The following is a 23807-nucleotide window of genomic DNA, read 5'->3' on the forward strand; positions in this document are numbered from 1 at the left end:
TAAGTTCGAGGACCGGGACCTGTCGTGTGCCTCCCGACCTGCAGATTTACAAATTAGGCACTGGGTTTAGCACAGTGAATATGTTAGCCTATATTCAAAGTAATATACAAATTTTGCATTAAATCCAATTATCCTGTTTGTGTTACCGTGAGTCCGGTGGCCCAAAGGTGTCTCAGGTGGGGATCGAGGTCAGGCCGGGTGAAAATGGAAGGCAGTTGAAGCTGTGGATGATGCTGAGTCATGTCTGAAGCAAAAGGCATTGGTGGGCATGGTGGTGCATGGAAGGGCAGGGCTGGGTAGCAATACGTCATCTCAATACGGAAAGATAAGGAAGATCTCAGCACCAGGATGAGGTGCGGGCGTCGCTCAAGGAAGTGCGAGCCAGCAAGATGGTTGGGATGTGGCAGCAAGGAGCCTGGACAAGGGAACAAGTAGTAGAACGTAAAGTGACTTGGGCTGAGCTCTGGAATTCCGAGCCCCACCGAATAAACTTCTTAATCCAGGCTGTCTACGACATTCTACCAAGCCCGTCCAACTTGTTCTGCTGGGGGAAGGCAGAGTCACCAACTTGCCCTCTGTGTCTGAAGACAGGCAGCCTGGAACATATCCTCAGCACCTGTCCAAAAGCACTGAGTGAAGGGCGTTATCGTTGGCATTCTGAAGGCCATAGCAGACACCATCTCCAGCGGATAACTCACTTTAAGTGTTTTCGCCCAGTGAAGAAGACCATCACTGTTGTCAGGGCTTTGGAGAAGGTAACACCAGCAGCTAGGACCACCTCATCTGGTCTGTTAACATCAGCACAGAACTGGGAGCTGAGAGTCGACCTGGGAAAGCAGCTTAACAGAAACTCTTCCCATAACATCGTTAAGGCCAGATATGGTGCAGATCTCAGAATCCTCCAAGCAAATTATCCTCTTAGAACTTACTGTTCCCTGGGAGGACTGTATCGAGGAGGCCAGTGAGAGGAAGAGAACTAAGTACAGCGGGCTGGTACAGGAGTGTCAATGCATGGATAACGAGACGCGCCCTTCCTCCCAATTTGCATCATTCGTATGCGAATGTTTTTAGAATGCAAGACGAATGGAATGTAACATGTTTTTCATGTAAAATAGTACAAGTTATTACAGCCTAGTTCTCTTGTTCAAAGTAGTTATAGTGTTCAGAAACATTTTTGTTCATTCATGTTCCATACCTGTCCGTTATATAGTTCTATAAAATTTATTTTCTATCAAAACAGATTATAGGTTCAAAATCTATCAAAAACAGATTATTGATTAGGTTATATATAGATAGATTTATATAGAATATAGATAATCATTATACGCTCCCAAGTAGATTACATCCTGTGCAGGCGGAGAGATTTGAGAGAGACTAGAGACTGTAAGGTAATAGCCGGAAGCAACGTGGCACGGCAACACAGACCAGTAGTATGCTGCACAACCATTAAATGCCAGAAAAGCAAGGAACCCAGACGACAACCACAGACAAAATGGAAGCTCAAAACGGAGGAGGGGATGAGTAACTTTAGAGCGGAGGTAATGAAAGAAAGAAAGCACCCTGCCGTCGAACTGGACTACTACCGCCAACCTGATTAGGCTAGCAGCAGTAAACGCCCTGGGTTACTCCAAAATGCTGAGAAGAGAAAATAAGGAAACGTGGTGGTGGAACCCAGAAGTACAAACCAGCATACAGCGGAAGAAAGAAGCGAAAAAACTATGGGTAACAACCAAAGATGAAAGAATTTCAGAATAGTACAAGAAAGCCAACAAAGAAGCAAAGAAAGCCGTGGCAAGGGCAAAGCAAGAAGCCTACGACGAACTGTACAGACGAATAGAAGATGGAGGAGGGGAACGGGAACTGTATCGTTTAGCACGCCAACGGAACTGACAAAGACTGTTGAGATCCAACAAAGATGGGAAGAATACTACAAGCAGCTCGTGAATGAAAAGAACCAACATGGAAAAAGATACAAACAAGAACTGGAGAACAAAGAAGAAGTACCATCGATCAGCAAACAAGAAGTGCAAGCGGCACTGGGCTGTTTCTCACTGGGCTGTTCAATCACATATTGAACACCGAAGTAATGCCAGCGGAATGGAGAGAAAGTGTTCTAGTACCCATCTTCAAAAACAAGGGAGATGTATGAACTGCTCCAACTATCGTGGTCTGAAGCTCATCATCCACACTATGAAACTCTGGGAGAGAATCATAGAAGATAGACTGCGCAAAATTGTCCCTGTCAGCGAGCAACAGTTTGGATTTGTTCCGAGCAAGATCACCATAGAAGCTCTATTCGCCCTGCGGTTGCTCATGGAGAAGCACCGAGAAGGGCAAAAAGAACTGCATTGCATATTCGTGGACCTGGATAAAGCATATGGTAAAATCCCACACTAAGAGGTTTGGCGTGCCTTGCACCAGTCAGGTGTGCCAGCCAAATATGTCAGAGCAGTTAAAGACATGTACACTGACAGTAAGACCAAAGTCAAAAGCGCTGTGGGAACCACTGACAGCTTTGACGTTAAGGTTGGACTCCACCAGGGGTCAGCCTTAAGTCCATTTCTGTTTATCACCCTTATGGACAGTCTGACAGATTCTGACAGTCTGACAGGACTCCGGCAAGAACCACCACGGACGATGAAGTATGCTGATGACATTGTACTATGCACGGAGAGCAAACGCCAAGCTGAAACAGCACTGGAAAGCTGGAGAGCCACGCTCGAAAAGGGGGGACTGAAAATTAACAGCAAGAAGACCAAATACATGTGCATTGGTGATCCTGAAAACCGTGACTCATTGAAGTTCAATGATGGAGAAGAAATTGAACAAGCAGATAACTTCTGCTACCTTGGATCCATTGTGGAGAAAAATGGAACAACCGGACAAGAGGTCAACTACAGGATCCAAGCAGGTTCGGCCGGCTGGAGAAGAACTACTGGAGTCATGTGCGACAAAAGAGTGCCGGCTAAAATGAAAGGAACCATCTACAACAAAGTGGTACGACCAGCCATGCTGTATGGTCTGGAAACAGTGGCTACCACAAAAAGACTTACTGCTGCTCTGGAAGTAGCGGATATGCGAATGCTCAGATTTTCGTTAGGCCACACTAGGCCAGACAAAATCCAAAATGAGCAAATCAGGAAAACAGCCCAAGTCGTGCGCTTCATGGACAAAGCAAGAGAAGAGTGACTGAGATGGGAGGCTTGGGGGGGCTTTAGCTACAAAAGGTTGAGAACCTCTGCTGTAGATGAATGAATGAATGGATGAATGAATGAACCTTTTTTTTTTTTTTTTTTTACAGTGGAGTCGACATTGCCTTGCACCCAACTCAAGCTCTATTTAGACGTCAAGTTAATCTACTAAACATTAAACTGATCGTGCTTCTCTAAATGTCCTTTTCTCTGGCATATAAAAATAAAAGGTCAGGCTCACTGATGATCAAGCTGGCTGAAATCGCATGAACATTAATAACTGTGTCATGACTGAATGCCACCTGTTCCCCAAAATGGAAATGAACAATGACCTATAAGTTCTGGGTCAATAATGATATTTCAGTGGTGGTCATGCTACCTCACGCCACCCCTAAACTCTGCCTTTGCCCAGGCATCCTGTTTATATTCAAATAATTAACTATTTTTCATTTTAATATTCAGCATACACTTCATTTAAAAACATTTTTGTACACCTACCAACTCTATATGTGCTGTATATAATGGAAAAAGTACCAGTTTATAATGCACAATCACATTCCACCTACGCTCACTCAGCATTTGTTAGTTATTATATAGGTACACTTTGTACATTGTGCAATTATGTATATTCCATTTCCAAGTTTTAGAGAAATGAGGTTTGTCCTGTAAGATTGGTCTGACTCCGCATGAGGGCCAGTTCAAGACCGAGAAACAGGCTGTGCAGCATCTTTGGCATGTGTTCATGCTGTGTAAATGGATTATTTGCTCAGTGAGGATGTCTCATTTGCAGTGAAAAAAAAAAAAGGGATATCCCCTACCTAAAATGGCTCACAGTTACTCACACAAACAGCTATTTCCAGACATGGTACACACATGAAGAGAGATGAGCATACACACACAAATGGCCTTATCCTGTTCTCCTTCTGCTCAAAAGGGCAAAGGAAATGTATTATGTAGTGGTACATGTTTACTCGAGCTGTTCTGTTCTGTTGTGTTCAGAAATTGCATAGGAGTCTGGGGTACAAAGGCATATATTTCTCTCTCGCCCTCTCTCTCTCTCTCTCTCTCTCTCTCTCTCTTTCTCTTTTATGTCTAAATATAACAGTAAAACTGGATTCAAATCTATTGTAGAGACAGCCGGTGGCATAAGATCTGGTTCCAATCAAAATATACACAAGACAAGAATACATCAATGAAATGTTTCATCCAGTTTTTTCAGACAATCAGTATTTCTGCAGAGTAAGAAATAAAGAAAAGAAAAGCGTAAACTGAGAGGCTAAATTTAACTCTTTGTTCTTTATGCATTCACACGCGCACTCAAACATTGAAGGTAATTCAGCCCAATCCCAATTCGATCCACTTTGCACATTCGACTCCATATGGTGAGTTTGTGTTTAGATTCCCATGAGCTCAGAGTCACCTGTTCCATTTTATGTTCAGGCGTGTGCAAAGCTAACAAAGCCATGATATCTGCTCACGCTCTTGGTTGCTGTTCTCCCTAACACACGCTGAGGACAATCAATGCACCACATCATACTTGATAATCAGCTTGATTGATCTCCTGCTGAGTTCCTGACCTCCGCATCCTGACTCACCCAGACCATGCTGCTTTCATCAGAATCTCCTACTGTTCTGTGTCTTCCTCTCTTTTCTGGAGCACATTTGTATACTACTTCCATAATGATTCATTTACAGGCAGTACTTGAAATTACACTACACTCATTCACACACTAACCATATGGTGTCTAGAATATTTGCAACTGAAAAAAAATATTGCTGAAGCTTTACAAATCCATACATACTTCTGTACCCTCTAAACATTCATCAGCGCACAAGTCAGTGAATGAATTTTTGTCTATACTCGCCGGCCACTTTATTAGGAATGCCTGTACCTACTCTATGCAGTTATCCATATTCACAACCAGGTTTAACCACATCACCTGATCTTTTTCCAATCTTCCACTGTCCAGTTTCGGTGAGACTGTGCTTAATGTAGCCACAGATTCCTGTGGCACCCGATGTGGTCTTTTGCTGTTGTCGCCCATCCAACTCAAAGCTCGATGGGTTGTATGTTCTGAGATGCTTTTCTGCTCACCGTGGTTGTAAAGATTGGCTATTTGATTTACTAAAGCCTTCTGAAACCTCTGACCTCTCTCATCAATAAGCATTTCCGCCAGAAGAACTGTCATGCACTGGATGTTTTTCTGTGCCATTCACCATTCTGCCTGCCGCCTATCCCAGAGAATTCGGGGCACAAACTCAGGCGATTCAAGCTCCCAACCCTGGAGGTGCTAGGCAAACATGCTAACCACCAAGCCACCGTGCCCCCAGGTGTACAGATGTTCGTAAAAATTTGGTTGGTGAATGTAACTCATTGATGTAACCCTGTGACTGTAACTAGAGTGATCTTTTGCGATCATAATAATTCAGGTCACGACAATTCCTCACATTTATGTATATAAATATAATTTCCCCAGATTGTTTTATGATGTCAAAGTTAGAGAAAGTTTTACTCACAAGCACAAAGACATTTCAGTCACGAGCATATTGTGATGCTGAGGAGCTCTTGTGTGGAAATTCATATTCAGCAGAGCCTCAGTGCTGCCTTTCCAGTCTCGAAGATGGCAATAATTCAGCTATCAATCTGTCCATATTTGTCACCTAATTTAAAGTGAATGGCCTATTACAAGTTTATGATTTAGGCTGCTTTAGGCTGACACACACGCACACATACACATGCAAAGACACATTTCAACTGCTTTTATGTCTCTAAGGCCAATCATCAATTCCCAGAATGCAGGAACGCACAGTATCAAGGAAATATGCTTGCTATTTTTCATTTGCTCAAAACTCCTGTCTAGTGTGTGTGTGTGTGTGTGTGTGTGTGTGTGTGTGTGTGTGTGTGTGTGTGTGTGAGAGAGAGAGAGCTGTTTTCCTGTCCTTGAGCAGTTGTTTTGAATGTGTAGTTGCAGGTAGCCTTGGGCTGAATCAGAGCAGCAGATGCTCCTCATCTGCTCTCTTTTCTTTCTTTCTTTCTTTCTTTTTTTTTTTTTTTTTAAAAAAAGACTACACGTTCTGTTAAAAAGTTCAATTAGCAATTGAAAGAAGGGATTCTATGATTCGAATATGCTCTTTGAACTGATTTGTTTGTTTACACTTCTTAAAAGCCTTACTCGTCTAATCTAAGGCAGGAAAACACAGTAATACTTTAAAAGACAAATTAGGGACACATTCTGTACAATATTACTAGTTTCAGGGGTGGCTTATATGAATGAGCTAACCCTGTTCTTTGGAAGATAAAAATCTAAGGTTTCAGTTTTGGCAACCACATCAGATTATTTGCTGTTAACAAATGCCTTAAAGTGGTCATTAAAAAAATACATAGAATGGTATGAAGAAGCAAGGCTAGGGCTGATTTCTTTCTAGCACAGACTGTCGATTCATGCAGCCCATCAGTGACAGTTGTTTTGATTTCCATTTAGACTAACATTTTCCAGCCCAGGTCACTGGCACATCTGAAACACATCACTGAGCAGTAAGAAGGCCAATGTGAAATACAGTCTAATGAACATTAAGTGCGTGAAGAATAAACCTGAAAAACCATATTTATAGTACCATATTTATTCTATCATGATGCCTTTGGAGGAAATATTAAACAGACTAAGCGGACTAGGGGTGTAAGACAATACCAATATTTGTATCTGTTTAGTGCTTCAAATATCCAAATCTGGATCTATATTTGGATTTAAACCTGACGAGTGTGTGACTCTAAGGACCTAAAGTTTTTTCTTTCTTTTAAAATAGAGATATGCACAGGACTGTTTATTAAACCCATTCACACAGTAATTACATTTTCTATACATTTATAATGAATTTACAAACTAGTAGCCTAATTTAAACATGCATGGCCCTGACCAGTCAGTTACTAAGGATGAATGAAACTACACTGCACTGTAAAAGCATCACTGTAAAGCAATGGTCACCAACCCTGTTCCGGAAGATCTACCTCCCTGAAGACTTTAGCTCCAACCATAATCGTAATCATGGCCTTAAGAAGTTCTTCATCAACTCAAACAGGTGTGTTCGATTTAGGGTGGAGATGAAACCTGCAGGAAGGTCGATCCCAAGCAAGAGGGTTGGTGACCACTGCTGTAAATGCATTGTTTACATTAATGAATGTGGTCTTTCTTTGTCCTGCAAGCATCAGATCTGACCTCTTGCTGGCTTGAAAGTGAAAACCTCTTGTCGGATATTTACACGTCTAGTCTCAACCAGATGTCAAGTTTTGAAATAATTCAAAACTTCTGTATATTCTAAGCATGTATTCGTATTCTGTTACATCCCGAAAGCTCACATTGTCCAATCAAAATGCAAATTACACAAAAGGACAGATGACAGAACCATAAGTTTAGTGGGTTTTGAATGAAACTTGAAAACTTGAAGTGATTTGAATAAAACTTTTCTGTTTACCATGTTTGGTATTTGGAGAAAATGTGGCATGAACCCAGTGGCGCATTATGGAGTTGGAACACTCGAAATGCAGCTGCATATATGTGCATATCTGCATATACATTATTCGTATCATATCACTGATGAGATATCTCTGATACTACGCACTGCTCAGCAGTAATACAGTAGTTTCCCTGTTGAACAATTAATAGATATTAGATTGGAGCCTTTTATATCATGGTGTACACCAGCTGTTAATCATCAGAATCCTCAAATATTCTGAGATATTCTAAGATACAGAAATATAGAAAGAATAGATCGGTGTAGAGAATCCTTAGAGGCCTTGGTCTTTCTCTACCTGTCTCCCTTGTCCTTCCTGTCTGCAGCATCATTGTGACTCAGACTGCTATTGTATTTTCACTTTATTTTGTGTTTCTTTGCTAGCATGTATGCACATTTGTGTGTGTGTGTGTGTGTGTTTTGACCCCAACACCTTTTGACACAACAATATCCATTCACTCTAGCACATTTTGACACGTTTTTCTGCACTGAATCATACCAGAGCGTGAGATATATCTATGCCTCAGGGGATAAATCTGTGGCATTTTGACACTGACCACAATACTTTGCAGCATTACAGTACAATGTCACACACGGTCAAGATCAGCCAATCATTCATGACGTCTCAGATATAAGAGTTTAGAGGTTATGAGAGATGTCAACAAGTCTGTCAGAGCTGGGGGGCAAAACATGTGGGTGTTTATATGTGGGTGTTTGTTGCAGAGAGAGAGAGAGAGAAATTGAAGATTGAAAATGTTCCAAACAAGCAAGCTATGTCAGTCTGTGTGACATGGCGAGATCTCATATGTTTGGCGCAGTGTGTGCAGATGGTGAAGAACAATTTTGGTGTGATTAAGACAGTGACAGCTCAGTGTTTGAAGTGAGTGTTGTTTCTCCTTCAGAGAATAGCAACACATACTGCATAACAGATTATTGCCTAGTTGTCAGAGGAGGAGATAGTTGAAAGTGAGTACAGATACAGGCAGAAAATATCGAAAAACAGGACATGTAGCCTAACAAGATAAAGAAACTCTTTGTGTTAAGCGGTAATTGGTCAAAGTGCAGTCAGACAGTCTTAGATTAAAGGAATAACAGGTCTGACAGGCTGAGTTCGGTCAAATACACATCACTCTGTAGAAGATTTTTTGCTGTTGAATGTAATTTTATAACCACAGAGTATAAAATGCTACAGAGTTTCCTGAAAGTGTGATCTTGAGTTTGTATACAGAAAGGCAGCCCATATGGATGTTTTCAAGTAGTAAGAACGTTTTTTGTTTGTCAAGTTGTATTCATAATCGTTCATAATACTGTATATCCTGCTAATGCAGACTAAATAACCTGAACCTGATTTTTGAGAAGATTTTAAGTCATATTCATTATGATCTTCACTGTTAGTGAAGCTAGATGATATAAATGAAGCTAGCTTGTGAGTTAACCCGGCAGGATTTCTGATTTTATGAAAGGATATTTGAGTCATATTCATAAGTGCTTGTTTCCCACATCATTCTGTGTAAGTGTGTTTAAAAAAAAAAAAAAAAAAAAAAATCACAGAAGAGTTCCTAAATACTCAAACCAGCCAGTGTGGCATCAACAACCATGCCACGGTTAAAGTCACTGAGATCAGGTTTTTTGTTTTTTTTAAAAAAATTCTGCTGTTTGATGTGACTATTAACTGAAGCGCTCGACCTGTACCTGCGTGATTTTATGTATTGCGCTGCTGCCACATGATTGACTGATTGGACAATGAATGTGCATGATTGTGTGAGTGTACAGGTGTTCCTAGTAAAGTTGCCAGTGTGTGTATATTGTAATATGTTAAAAATAACACAGTGTAACAGATTTAATGACGCAGTATTTAAACAGTGCTTCTAAATATTAAGGTCAGTATTATTTAGAAGCTGCAACAACAAAGCGATAAAATCGATAATAATCGATTATTAAAATCGTTGTCAACGATTCTTATCGAGTATTTGGTCTGCGTGCGGAAACAGGGTATATTTACTCACTACGTTCATCTGTTCCGAAAACAGGCTTCGGAGCGTAAATACTAAAGTTGTGTCCCAAATGACGTACTATACACTTGCACTATGCATTATGTACCCTACATTCTAGTGTTTGAATTTTACAAAGTTAGTATTGTCTCAAAAATGAGCGTTTATTTTTCGTAACCGGAAGTATAAGCCGCTTCCTAGTCGATGGCGCATGACATCATTGGCACGTTATGTGATGCTGCTAGGTTTAGAAGATACCCAGAGTCACCGACAATGAAATTCTTCAATTTACCGTTTATGTCAGCGTTAACTTTTATTCCCAACGTGACCTCAGTCACCATCAGACAGAGGCATCGGTGTATATGGAAGAAAGTATGCGACCTCCAAGTCCTCTAAGGCAGGGGACCATTTTATATACAGTGTAGTGAAGAAGATCAAACTTTATAAAGCACAGTTTGTGTAGCATGGACATACAACAGTGATCTTATGTTTATATCCAAAATGCTCCATTATGTGGAAGGGGTTGGGGAAACTGGTGCAAGTTGCTTAAGAGGTTTAGTTTAATTTACGATAATGTCATGTCATTGTATGGTGTATACATATGCTAGCAGTGTAAATTCTAACGAGTAACGAGGCCGTAAATTAGTAACGAGGCCGCATTGCTCCTCGCTCGCAGTGATACACAGTGGGAGCGCAAATAAGATCTCTAATGTCTAATTAAAACACTACGATCAAAAGTAAACACAAGGAAAATAATATTCCTAAAGGCAGTGAGTGACAGAAACCACAAGGTGCAGTGAAAGTGAGTTTATATTATTAATTTAGAACTGTAGTTTAATTCAGTGCTTTTTGTGCATCCATAAAAAATAAATGCATAAATACTTATTATAAAGTTAATTTATATATATATATATATATATAAATAAATATATAAATATATATATGCACAAAAAGCACTGAAGTAAACTACAGTCCTAAATGAAAAATATATATTCTGGTGTGTGTAGCTGTGTGTATTGGGTTCTTTTCAGTCTTATATAATTGAACAAACAGCTGTGTAAAGTTTTAGTCTGACGTTTATATTTTTAACACTCCGTTTGTGGATTTTATCTTAAATATACGGAAAAATGGTACTGAAAGTTTGCCCCCATCCGATAAATCGATTAATCGCAGGGAAAAATTATCGGCCAAGTAACGGATTATGAAAATAATCGTTAGTTGCTGCCCTAGTATTGTTATCGTCACCCAATTGCCTCATATTATTACATACAATACCTGAGAATAAATACATGAAAATGAGCAATATGAAGGTCATGCTACCAGTCTGTGCTCTCCACCTTTCTTTGTATAATACTGCACTGTAGTAATTAACAGTACGTTGTAAATAGTGTTTTAATATATGCATAATCTTTACTATTGGTTTGCTACAAAAGACACCATGATATGTGGGATCTGTTCTACAGTATAAGCATCATGGCATACACAAGCTTGACATACACATGTGTGTGGTGCAATGGCACTATCTCTATCTGTTTATTGTTGCAAATGTTTGTATGTGTATCAATATTCAAATTTAAACCCAAAGTGGGTGTTTGTTTATTCAAATAAATATAAATGATCCCACTATGCCACCAAAACACTGCTTTAAAAAAAAAAATAAATAAAAATAAAAAAAAAAGGTGGAAATGCCAGAACTGACACTGACAGTTCCTCAAACTCAGCTATCACTCAAGTTCATAAATGGTCTCAACTAAAGACGTACAAGGGACTGTTTTATAAATCAATCAATATTTCAAATTTTTTTGTTGTTGTTGTTCATACAGACATGAGATATTTTCTAACAAATATAATTCGTTCGATTTCCCAAAATGTTAACAAGCTGTATTTGCATTCGGTTACATCCCTGATGCACATATGAAGCATACTGAATATTCAGTCAGCAAAACACAACCATTACATCACTTTCTATATTAAGTTTTTTTGTAATGACAAAGCCATTAGCTCACAGATTATCATAATAATTATATGCCATTACTGATTGATGAGTATTTCGAGAAGTGTTTGAGCTAGCTTCACCAAACAATCAATCAGAAGTCAAACTGGAAAATGTGCTGTTACAGTGAAGCAGAGTGTGTATGCACATCCAGGGTATTTACCCAGCGCTGTTCCAGATAACACACAACTCATTAGCCACAGCATTCACCAAGGGCCGTTCAGTGAAGTGAGTGCTATTTTCATTTCCTCAGTCTTTAACTACATAATGAAGAGTCGTCTACACACGAGAATGCACGCACACATACACACACATGCACTTTGCTACATTTTCAGTAACTAAAGGAGATTTGATTGAAAGTAGCTGGGTTGAAACTAGATGAAAGTGCTGATCGAAAGTAGCCGGGTGATATGCTTTGAAGTAGGGCACCATTAGAGTGCTGTGAGATTTGCGTTATGATCCATGCTGAGCAAGGCCAAGGAGTTCTTCAGCTCCTGATCTCTCCTTCAGCCTTCATGGGCCCTGCTATTTACATGTTGCTGAGTAAGGTGCAGTGCTGCATTTGTGCCAGGACAACTTCAAAAGGCCCATAGATTTACCGCCGGTCCAGAAATATAATCTCTAAATCCCGTTACTGTGGCCAGCTTTGGCTTTGAAGCTGCAGGCAATGCAATACAGCAGCCATCATTATTAAGCCTCTTTAAACCAATGTGCAAATCTGTTTGATACTACAGTACCACAGGATGATAACAAATGCATAATTTGGGTGGAAAATCTGAAATGGATTTTTCCAAAAGCAAAGGCTTTGTCTATTGGTAAATGCTTGAAATAAATAAATTAATAAATAAATAAACATATATAAAATGTTCATTTACAGTGTTGCAATAAACTGGCATCCCATCCAGGGTGTAGGCAAGGATAAGCTCTGACCAGGATAATGCTGTTGCTAAAAATGAATGAATATTCATATCCAATTGGGAGTTGTGTTTTTTTTTGTTTTGTTTTTTGAATCATTCTCTAAATATCTATAGTATTTATGCCTCCTTAAATGAATTATAATTTTATCATCTTTATCTTGAGGTGGAGCCTTGTTTACTCAGTTTCCATGGCATGTCAATTGCGGCTGTACCTTGTCTTCTTTGTGAGCTTCCTTCTTCATTTTCTCACAAATCAGATTTCATCTGAATCACACTGAATAGTTCTGCAAACTAGCCCACTGCTTGAAGAGCTGTGTGAATAACTAGTGAGGGGAAGCTTGTGGGTGTTTGGCGAGGTATGTAGAACCACATCTCCCTTAGAGACTCTTCTCTTTCCATAATATGTGCCTTTCTCCACTTCTGCATCGCTGTACTCCTATTTCTCTCAGTTCGAGATATTCTTTTCAATGGAGAGATGATTATGCTTTAAGATCCATAACATATCTTGCGCTAAAGTTTGAATTTAATTTGTTGGACATCATCCGAGCTGCATTACGTGGTTTCTGATCCTGATTGTACTACCTCCGGTTTCATTCTCTCAGGCTGGTGATGATGTTGGCACAATATTATTTTTCCGTCCCTCTTCAGCAAGAATACACATGGCACCGAGACTGTGAAAAGTTTGCTGAATGGAAAATTCACTGATTGGTGGTGTGATATAAATGGAGCTTGATTAAAGTGACTGTTTAGTGAAAATCGTTTACATGGCTAGTAACAACTGAGCACTAATAGTGCTCATTAGCCAAATCATCTGCTATGCGGCGAAACTAGTTTGCGTTGTTGTTATATATATTGGCATTTGGCTTCATGTCAGAAGTGAAGGATTAATGACTGAAGGATTAACGAGTCCGGCTGCATTTCTGGCAGGCCTTGACAGATGTTTAACACTTAGCTAACAAACATGAAATGTAACTGGACAGTGAAAAATAATATTTATCCTGAAGCACTGAAAGCCAGAAGAGTTGTTCCATTTTCCATTTAAAATGAACATGTTTTGATTGTGTCAGTCCATCTACACACTGTTTTGAATAATGATCTCATTTGTTAAGGAGTTCTAGACATAAAGGTGCAGTAAAGGGAATTGTAGTTAATATAATTGTATAGATGTGATTGTAGTTGAACATCACTCTTTTTTTTTTTTTACTGTTTTTCACTGACGCTATGAGGAACATCTTGTGCGGTGCAGATTCCTTCAATCATCCTGCCATATTGAAGCTTACTATTGTATTGTTGAATTTCTGGAAACTAATCCTTTAATAAAACACCAAGATAGTGCATTGATTACAATGGAATAGACTTTATGTAATCATGAGCTATAGGAGTTGCAGGGTACAGACTTCCACATACTGTCTTGTTCATCCACTCTGATTGGTTTGGCAGGTATCAGAATAATCATAGTGATTGGATTACTGTAGGTAAAAGCCCAGAGTGAGGTTTTATATTTCGCTGAGGTGCAGTAATCTGGCCTGGGGTTCTGACCCATTTTTGGCTCACTAAGAGACTTGAGAACTAGTCTAAAATTGAAACACACTTATTGGCACATGCTCCATGCTGCATATGATAAGATTCCCACACTCTCTGTGTGAGTAAAGAACAGGAGGATGCAGCTGCGTTGCCATTCCCAAGTCTCATAGTGTGCCAGAAATGGGTCAGAACCCCAGGCCAGATCAGTGCGACTCAGCGAAGCACAAAACCTCCCTCTCATAAACCTAATCCAATCATTACAATCTTTCCAGCACCTGATGAATCAATCAGAGTGTTTTTCTGGGTCACAAACACCAATAGGTTACGTGACGCCATGGGATTCATCGCATTCTTGCTTGCATTTTGCAATTCTATGCTGTTTCAACATTCAATGACACGCCTGCTATTACTTTCTGACTGACGAGCTTGTAAAAACAAAAGTCCTCAAATTGTGGCAGTTTTTTTGTTTTGTTTTTTTGATAGGCTGTTTAAAAAGAAAATCCTCTTTCTTCCTATCCACTTTCTTCTGGAAAGTTCTAAAAGAAATAAAGTCTTGTAGTTTCAAAACCCGATCTCAACAGAAATAATCAGGCGGTGCATCGTGTACACAGAAAAGAAAAGAAATGTTTTTGTGACAAAAAAATTTCAGGGCAGATGAAAGTTTTACATAATGTAATTTTTTCACACTGGTTGGAGAATAGACAAAAGAAATGGGAGGCACAAAATGTCTAACAGGAGGCATTAGGCAGGGACTCCAGTGATGCATTTCTAATTTGTATATAGATGAGAACATAGGATTTTTCAAATGTGGCATTTATACATGTGGCATTTACACATTTCGATCCAAAAGCAAACAAAACTCCATTTAGTATTCAGAAAATGACAAACAGGTGCATAACAGAAACAAAACAAACAGGGTGAGAGAGAGAGAGAGAGAGAGAGAGAGAGAGAGAGAGAGAGAGAAACAAAGAAAAAATTTGGAAAGCACAAACGTAGCCTCGCTCAACTTTTTAGAACTGATAGAACTGATCTTTGGGCGTTTTTAGTGGCGCTTCATGATGAGAGAGTGAGACAGAAAGGTTGTGACTAAGAAGAAGTGAGAGGCAGAAAGACGGCATTCCAACTGAGCACACTTTCCAGTGTACTGAATGTTGGAGCATTTTCACAGCTGATTCATCACCAGCACTCTTTGCCATCCTCGGCGTAGGCTGTGTCTAACACCACCTGTGGTTGAGGTGTTTGTGTGGCTCATAAAGCATCAGATTAATCATTAGCCCTGTGAATTTCCTCCTGATGTGCTTGGCTTCACGTACGATATCCGCATTCCACTTGTAAGCGTAAGAGTCACTGCAGCATATAGTACATCTCTCTCTCACACACACACATACCAGCAGTGGACAAATCATTCGCCCCGACAGCCAGGACAAGCCATGCAATGTTAACATTTCTAAAAACACAGAAACTGCTGATCTCCAGAGCTTTTCAGAGATTTGCTGATCTCCATATATATCCAATTATCCCTACTGGGTCGTGGGGACCCTGGAGCCTATCCCAGGAGACATGGGGCACAATGCAGAGAACAATCATACTTGGGGTCAGAGGGCAAGGGGGCACAATCACACGCACATACAGTGTCTCACAAAAGTGAGTACACCCTCACATTTTTGTAAATATTTGATGATATCTTTTCATGTGACAACACTGAAGAAATGACACTTTGCTACAATGTAAAGTAGTGAGTGTACAGCTTGTGTAACAGTGTAAATTTGCTGTCCCCTTAAAATAACTCTTTCTTGTGCATCATCTTTAGAAGAGGCTTCCTTCTGGGACGACAGCCATGCAGACCAATTAGATGCAGTGTCCGGCGTATGGTCTGAGCACTGACAGAGTGACCCCCCACCCCTTCAGCCTCTGCAGCAATGCTGGCAGCACTCATAGGTCTATTTCCCAAACACAACCTCTGGATATGACGCTGATCACGTGCACTTAACTTCTTTGGTCGACCATGGCGAGGCCTGTTCTGAGTGGAACCTGTCCTGTTAAACCGCTGTATGGTCTTGGCCACCGTGCTGCAGCTCAGTGTCAGGGTCTTGGCAATCTTCTTATAGCCTAGGCCATCTTTATGTAGAGCAACAATTCTGTTTTTCAGATCCTCAGACAGTTCTTTGCCATGAGTTGCCATGTTGAACTTCCAGTATGAGGGAGTGTGAAAGCGATGACAGCAAATTTAACACACCTGCTCCCCATTCACACCTGAGACCTTGTAACACTAACAAGTCACATGACACCGGGGAGCGAAAATGGCTAATTGGGCCCAATTTGGACATTTGCACTTAGGGGTGTACTCACTTTTGTTGCCAGCGGTTTAGACATTAATGTCTGTGTGTTGTTATTTTGAGGGGACAGCAAATTTACACTGTTACACAAGCTGTACACTCACTACTTTACATTGTAGCACAGTGTCATTTCTTCAGTGTTGTCACATGAAAAGATATCATCAAATATTTACAAAAATGTGAGGGTGTACTCACTTTTGTCAGATACTGTATATGAACATCCATTTATATATATATATATATATATATATATATATATATATATATATATATATATATATATATATATATATATACACATAAAGCATACATGAGTACAGCCCAACAGATGACTCAGAAAATCATCTGTCCCTCTTTAGAATTAATACTTTCTATGGGATCTTATACAATAAAATATTCTAGCAAAAAAAAAACAAAGCTGAAAATGTTTTAACAAAATGATTTTTAGATAATGGTGCAAAAATGAGTACATTCCAATGAATCTTTTACAAATGAAACTTGGTAAAATGCTAATTTACTGGAATTCAACAACAGACGTGTCTAATTAATCATCACACAGGTGGTTGCTAGATAATTGACAATTAAGGGTTGTATTTAACCTATAAAATCTCCTACCATTCAGTGCTGACAATTATGGCACCACATGGAAGAGAAATGTCTTGAGAAGTCTTCAGAAAGAAAGTAATATCTTTACACAAAAACGTTCAGGGCTACAAGAAAATTAGTAAAGCATTGTTAATTAGTCAGAATACAGTAGTGAAAGTTATTTAAACATTCAAAAAGGATGGACTTGTGGCAAGCATTCTGAGACATCCAGGCGGTCCATGGACGCTAACACCTCGAGATGAGCGCTTTGTCCTAAGAAGAGTTGAGGAAAATTGCCATGCAAGTTCATCACACTTAGCTAAAGCTGTAGAAAGCCAAACTGGGGTGACTGTTTCATGTGACATGATACGACATATGCTGCACAGGAGTGGCATGCAAGGGTGTCGTCCACAAAGGAAGCCACTGCTAAAGCCCATGCACAAAAAAGCCCATTTAGCGTTTGCTAGGGCCCATGTTTACAAAGGTGAAGAATATTGGGACTCCATACTTTAGTCTGATGAGACAAAGGTAAATCTTTTTGGAACTTATGGCATCGAAACTGTATGGCGTCGCAAGGGGGAAGAGTACAATGAAAAATGCATGGCACCCACAGTAAAGCATGGCGGTGGAAGTGTTCCTCTGTGGGGTCGTATGAGTGCTGCAGGTGTTGGGAAAATGCACTTCACTGATGGCATCATGAACTCACAGAAAGAGAAGATACTACCATCTCTCTGCACCCTGGGTGAAAATGATTCTGTGGCCAAGTATGTCCCCTGACCTGAACCCAATAGAACACCTATGGGGAGTACTGAAAAGACAGGTCGAGCAACATTCTCCGTCCAGCATTCCAGGCTCTGAAAGAGCTCATTCTCCAAGAATGGAGAAAGACAGACCTGGCAGTGTGTCACCAACTTGTTCACTCCATGACCAGAAGTCAAAATATTAGATTTGGTAGAATTCTTCTTTCAGTTCTTCTTCTTTCAGAATTCTTTTCTTCAGTTACTTAGTTTAATTTCCACAGTCTGTGCTAATGTATATACAAAATTATACGGCAAAAGATTGGTGACCATGTTGAATATAAAGTGCGTTCTGCTTCATGCAATCATACATGAAATCTGATCTGAAGTTTTGTAGATAAGAAGTGTGATGGCAAAACTGCACTGAAGGTAAGACACAGTAAAATCTGCATTTAAAAGCCAAGCTGTGTATGAGCATGTATCACCTCTTTCCAAAAGACAGAGGATTCAGCCTGCAGCTGTTACTGTTGGATCCTATCTGCTCTCATTTTCAACCAGTGTTGGGAACAAAGCATTATTCAAATTACACTTTTATATATATATGAAACAATAGAAGTGATGTGGGAAACCAATAGCTATAATTTGGTATATATTGTGCTATTTATGATGTTTAGATTTTGTAACTTCGGGGTGTTTTAATACAAGCAGTGCAATGGTAACATTTCTAAATAACAAACCTTAGTTGGAAGGGGGGTGAAATGGGGCTTTATTGGGGATTTCAACATAAACCACTTCATCTCCTGTGACTCATCTCCTCAGACTCAGAATGTCACTCAGAGTACATTTTATCAATATCACCATAGAGGATGTAATTCTAAGGTAACAAATAATCTAGTCCATGAAGACTGCAATTGAGAATTCAGACATACCAAGTACCATTCTAGGTAAACATGTCACTCAATCATAGTATAAGCATCCAATTAGACCTGAATGTCAGTAAAGAGAATCTGAGAACAGAATGTAGAAAAGGAAAAACGAAAAAAAAAAAAAAAAAAATATATATATATATATATATATATATATATATATATATATATATATATATATATATATATATATATATATATATATATATATATATATATATATATATATTTCTGCTGGGGGTGTGACTTAAGTATTCAGCAATAAGGAAGACATAGCCAACTTTTAATAGTCAAACAGGTGAAAAACAGAGACTATAAACTTTTAATAACCTACTACAAAATAAGAACTTTCCTGTTAACAACAGCATTCATTCATTCAGCATTCAAAATTTCCTAGCCATTTCTTTAAAACATTATCTAAGCCTTGCACAGTTGCACGAGTATTTTTATAGGCCTCACTATAAAAGCAAAAGTCCAGGGGGTGTAGCTGGACCTGATCCAACTTCTCCTATAAGCTAAAAGCTGACCGCTAATGTCATGGACTTCCCATGAACCACCCAAAACGCGACAGTGTGCACTTCCGAGTTGTCAGACTGTGTTTACTTTTGGTACGTGTGTTTGTTTTGGTTTCGGTTGATGTCTCTGCACCTGTTATGTTAGTGGTTGTTCCTATGGTCATCAGCTGTTCTCGTTTCCCTTTTTAATTAGTTTGTGTGTTTAAACCCCGTGTGTCTTTGTTTTGGGCGAAGTATCGTGTTTCTGTGTTCTTTGTCCTTGTTTCCTGGGTTTTACATGATGGCTAAGAACATCACACAACACACTTAACAAGAAGGTTTTCCACCCGGAAACAGACTCCGTACCCACGACTTTTGGTCGGACTCCTCCCAGATAGGAGGAGCTGGGTCAGGTCTTCTTCCAGGTCTGCTTCCACCAGCAAAGGGTACTTGAAATTTTCCCTTCCCTCATCACACCTGGCACAACTCATTAACAGCTTACAGTTGTGCTCATAAATTTACATATCTGCAAAAGTTAGTAATTTGTTAAATAAATAAATACTACTACTACTGCTAATACTACTACTACTACTACTACTACTACTACTACTACTAATAATAATAATAATAATAATAATAATAATAATAAAGGGAATCATTTAAAAAAATATATATTTAGTACTGCCATAAATAAACTATTTGACATAACAGATGTTTACATACAGTCCACAAGACTCAATAACAACTGTATTTACACAAACGAACCAGTTAAAAAGTTTATATACTCTTGATTCTTAATACTGTGTGTTGTTACCTGGATGATCCACGACTGTGTTTATGTTTTGTGATAGTTGTTCATGAGTCCCTTGTTTGTCCTGAACAGATAAATTGCCCACTGCTCTTCAGAAAAATCCTCTAGGTCCTGCATGTTCTTTACTTTTCCAGTCTTTTCTGCCTATTTGACCCCTTTCCAACAGTGACTATATGATGAGATATATATATATATATAAAATGCATAGTTCAACCCCAATAGTTTCATTTTTGAGATATTGATAGATACAGTCCCTTCTGAACATACTGGAACGGCAAGGCCTATTCATTTGTTTGCACATTTGGGTTTGAGATGAAAAGATAGATACGAGATGAGAGTTTAGGATTTCTGCTTCAATTTTCTGGTATTGTTAAATAACCGAAAACATAGAATCAGACCATATTTCCACTGCGGATCAATAAAGAAATCTCTATCTGGACCATCCGATATTTAGTCGAGCAAAAGTATAGGAAGTCTTGAAGTAAATAACACTTAATATTTGGTTGCATATCCTAGCTTGCAATAACTGCATCAAGCCTACGACTCATTGACACAACCGAATTGTTGGTTTCTTATTTGTTGATTTCCCAGGCTTTTGCTGCAGATTCTTGCAGTTGTTGTTTGTTTTGGGTGGTAGTTCTCCCTTCAGGGTTGCATCATGTGGTATAACCACTGCCTTGGATAGGTGGCCATTTAGTTAGTTAAATGCATTAATACAGATTAAGGGAAATGAATGGACATGAATTGAACTAAGGTTTTCTCTCCTCGCAGTGCAAGTAAAAATATTATCTGTGTCTGGCTTTATTTTCAGCCAATGTGTTTAACTGTGAGGTGACATATTGTGTGTAGCGTGCTAGCAGAAGAGTTATAGTACAGATTTTATCCAGAGCTATATGTTCAGTTTTGTCTGTTATCTATGCACAGTAATTAATCCATCAACCAATGTGTGTAGTCCAGCAAGCAGTGGGCACACACAGCATTGAGGTGTGCTGCACCACCCATGAAGTGCATTCCATTTAAATATGTATACAATAGTAATACTTTGCAAATGCTTATAGGAAGTAGGTTTTATTTTCTCCATCTGGTTGTTAAACCTACTAAACAACAATGAATATAAAATAAATAGTCCAGACATGAATTCTGCTTGCCTTAGGTGCCCAGGCTTCTGATTTGTCCATTTAACTACATAATGCACATTTGCAGTTCTGATTCTGTGCCATTTAATGTCATCCTTTTCGAAAATATGAAGCTGAAATCAGATGACTTACTGAAAATTATAATTTTAGCTTTATGGTAAATATTTCATATAGCTCTATCCTCATTTCTTCATTTGTTCAGTGTATCATCGTAGACGTGATAGCCTGAGGATCTTTCTGGTTACAAATCTGCTTTAGAGTGAACACGGCACGTTGCTCTCAGGTGAATACGTGTATACTGTTAGATTTATAACATGACGTGACATGTGCTTATCTGAGCATGTGATAGGTGATTAGTTAAATCTAGATGAGATGCGTAGCAGGACAGAGCCATCCATTACAGCCACAGCTTGGGAGAGCTTTGATTAATGTTTTACATGACTTTCACTAATTTATGCAGCTCTGCTGTGGAAAATCAAACACGCAAAATCGTTACGACGCCAAAAGACAACGGCCCGAGTGAGAGCTGATCCATGTTTCAAGCTTCTGGTGACCTTCAGGGGGATAGCTTGTTGCTTTTGTTTGTCTCCCAGCTTGTTGTGTGGAGTCATTATTTGCAGAAGAGCTTGCCACAAACACACAAAAATACACAAACATACAAACACCTTGTGCGCATTGATTCACACAGTGACAAATGTGGACACAAGCATTGTGTCAATAAATCTCAACTGATTTTAAAGTCCGATATCGATTGCAATATCATTTCACTTGACTCCTCAGATGTCTGTGTGACTTGTCAGGTAGCTGGATGAGATGTCCTATTTAGAAGGGGAAAAAACCACACACACACACACACACCGGAGCCCACTCAAATGCAAACTATTCTGGCCTTACCGACATTTAGCCTTTATTAAATGATATTAAGTTGTGCAAATGAGCCAGTGTGCTATTTACTTACTCTAGAGTGGCCACCAAGTGTGTGGGGGAAGAGATCAGTAATAGAGAGTGATTAGCTAGACTGCAACAAATCTCTCTGCTTATATCCACACGTCGGAGCAACAGTGGATTGAGATCCATTCTGGATCAGGCTTTGTTATAATATTTGTTAAACCATGAAACAAAATGTGAGATGAGTGTGTCCCTCATCTCAATCTCACTTTGTTATATCCTTGAGCAAAGCATTGCAGCTCATGTTACTCCCAAAGTGCCACAATACAAGCTACTATCTCTACTACTGTAATTAGTTTGTTTAATCAAAATAACCACAAGGATATCTCTAAACTAAAAAAAAAAATCCAAAAAATTCACATTTTTTAATAGCATCTTGGACCGAAGAGGTGTCCTCTACTTATTTAAAGGTCTTCACATTCCAATCATGTTCAAACAAATCCAATCCTGACAGATGTCTTTGGGAGGATTTACGAATAACGAGACAACACCGAGACAATATGTCACACACATGGTTCATGGAGTGCAGCTGAATTGAACATCACATCCGAACAAGCAATGAATAACGAAACCTCATATCGCCATAATCCTGAGAGAGGATGGCAGAATAACAGATGCAAGCCAGGACTATAACACACACGCACCAAAAGGCATTTTCAGTATGCTGTTTTTCTGAAAGGAAAGAAGCAGACATACACACAGGGTCGTAGCAATTTCAAGATTCAAGCATTATGCTTTGTTAAACTTTGAGTTGTGCTATAAATATTGTAATGCAGCAATCATTTATGTTCCACTTCATTAAGACGGCATTCGATGGATTAAAACATTTTAATGGAAGTGGACAGTGATGCCACTCCCCTTAATTAATGCTCATTTATTTAATAAGATCAGTTAACCAGAAGTGTACGAAGGACGGACATCCCATCCAGGGTGTATTCCCTCAGTTAATGAAAATGAATGGATGGATGAATTTAACAAGAAGTTCAATGTGAGAAAAGAAACACAGATTTAAAAACTCGACTGGAGGCAAATTGACAGAGCCTCCAAAAAAAGAAAGAAAGAAAGAAAGAAAGAAAATCAGTGACAACTGGGGTGTATACTGAAACAAACACCCACTAATAAAACACTCACAAGCCTTAGGGGATACTAGTGGTTGGAAAAATATATATTTTAATGGAAGGTTTTCTCAGGACAGCTTAATAAATTAAGACTTCATTTGCAGCAATAGTACCACATGCTACTAATCCAAAGGCTATGCAGAGAAGCAGTCTGAGGTGCATTCCTCCTCAAAGCTGATTTGCTTAATGCAAGAATCATGTCTCCTGTCCATCTCCTGCATATTTCATCTGTTCTGTGGCCAAAATAACATTCTCCGTCAGGAGAGACAAACCGTAAAGTAACAGAAAGAAGAAGAGACAGAGCCAGGCGATGAGTTCAGTAGAGGAGAGCCGACAGGAGCAGCACTGGGACTGAAATATACCTTCTATATTTCTGCGAATCTATCTATATATTTATGAACAAGTTTCATACCAAGAGCAAATACAACACAATACCAAACAGAAAAAGAGGCTAGAATAGGCTTTAGGCACAAATAGTGTCAAACTCAGCACATAGTATCAGACAGTAATAATATAAACACAAATAATCTTAACCCTTAAAAACCTGTGATGTTCCCAAAGGCGTGAAAGATCATGTCTTACCAATATATT

General features: G+C 39.2%; 1 protein-coding gene across 1 annotated transcript in view; it reads right to left on the reverse strand.

Annotated features, from left to right (window-relative positions):
• The window catches only part of asic4b (acid-sensing (proton-gated) ion channel family member 4b), a 50463-nt gene that overhangs the window by 24542 nt on the left and 2114 nt on the right, over positions 1-23807 (reverse strand). The window lies entirely within an intron of this gene.

Source organism: Ictalurus punctatus, chromosome 12 (genome assembly GCF_001660625.3).
Source record: "Ictalurus punctatus breed USDA103 chromosome 12, Coco_2.0, whole genome shotgun sequence".
Lineage (NCBI taxonomy): Eukaryota > Metazoa > Chordata > Actinopteri > Siluriformes > Ictaluridae > Ictalurus > Ictalurus punctatus.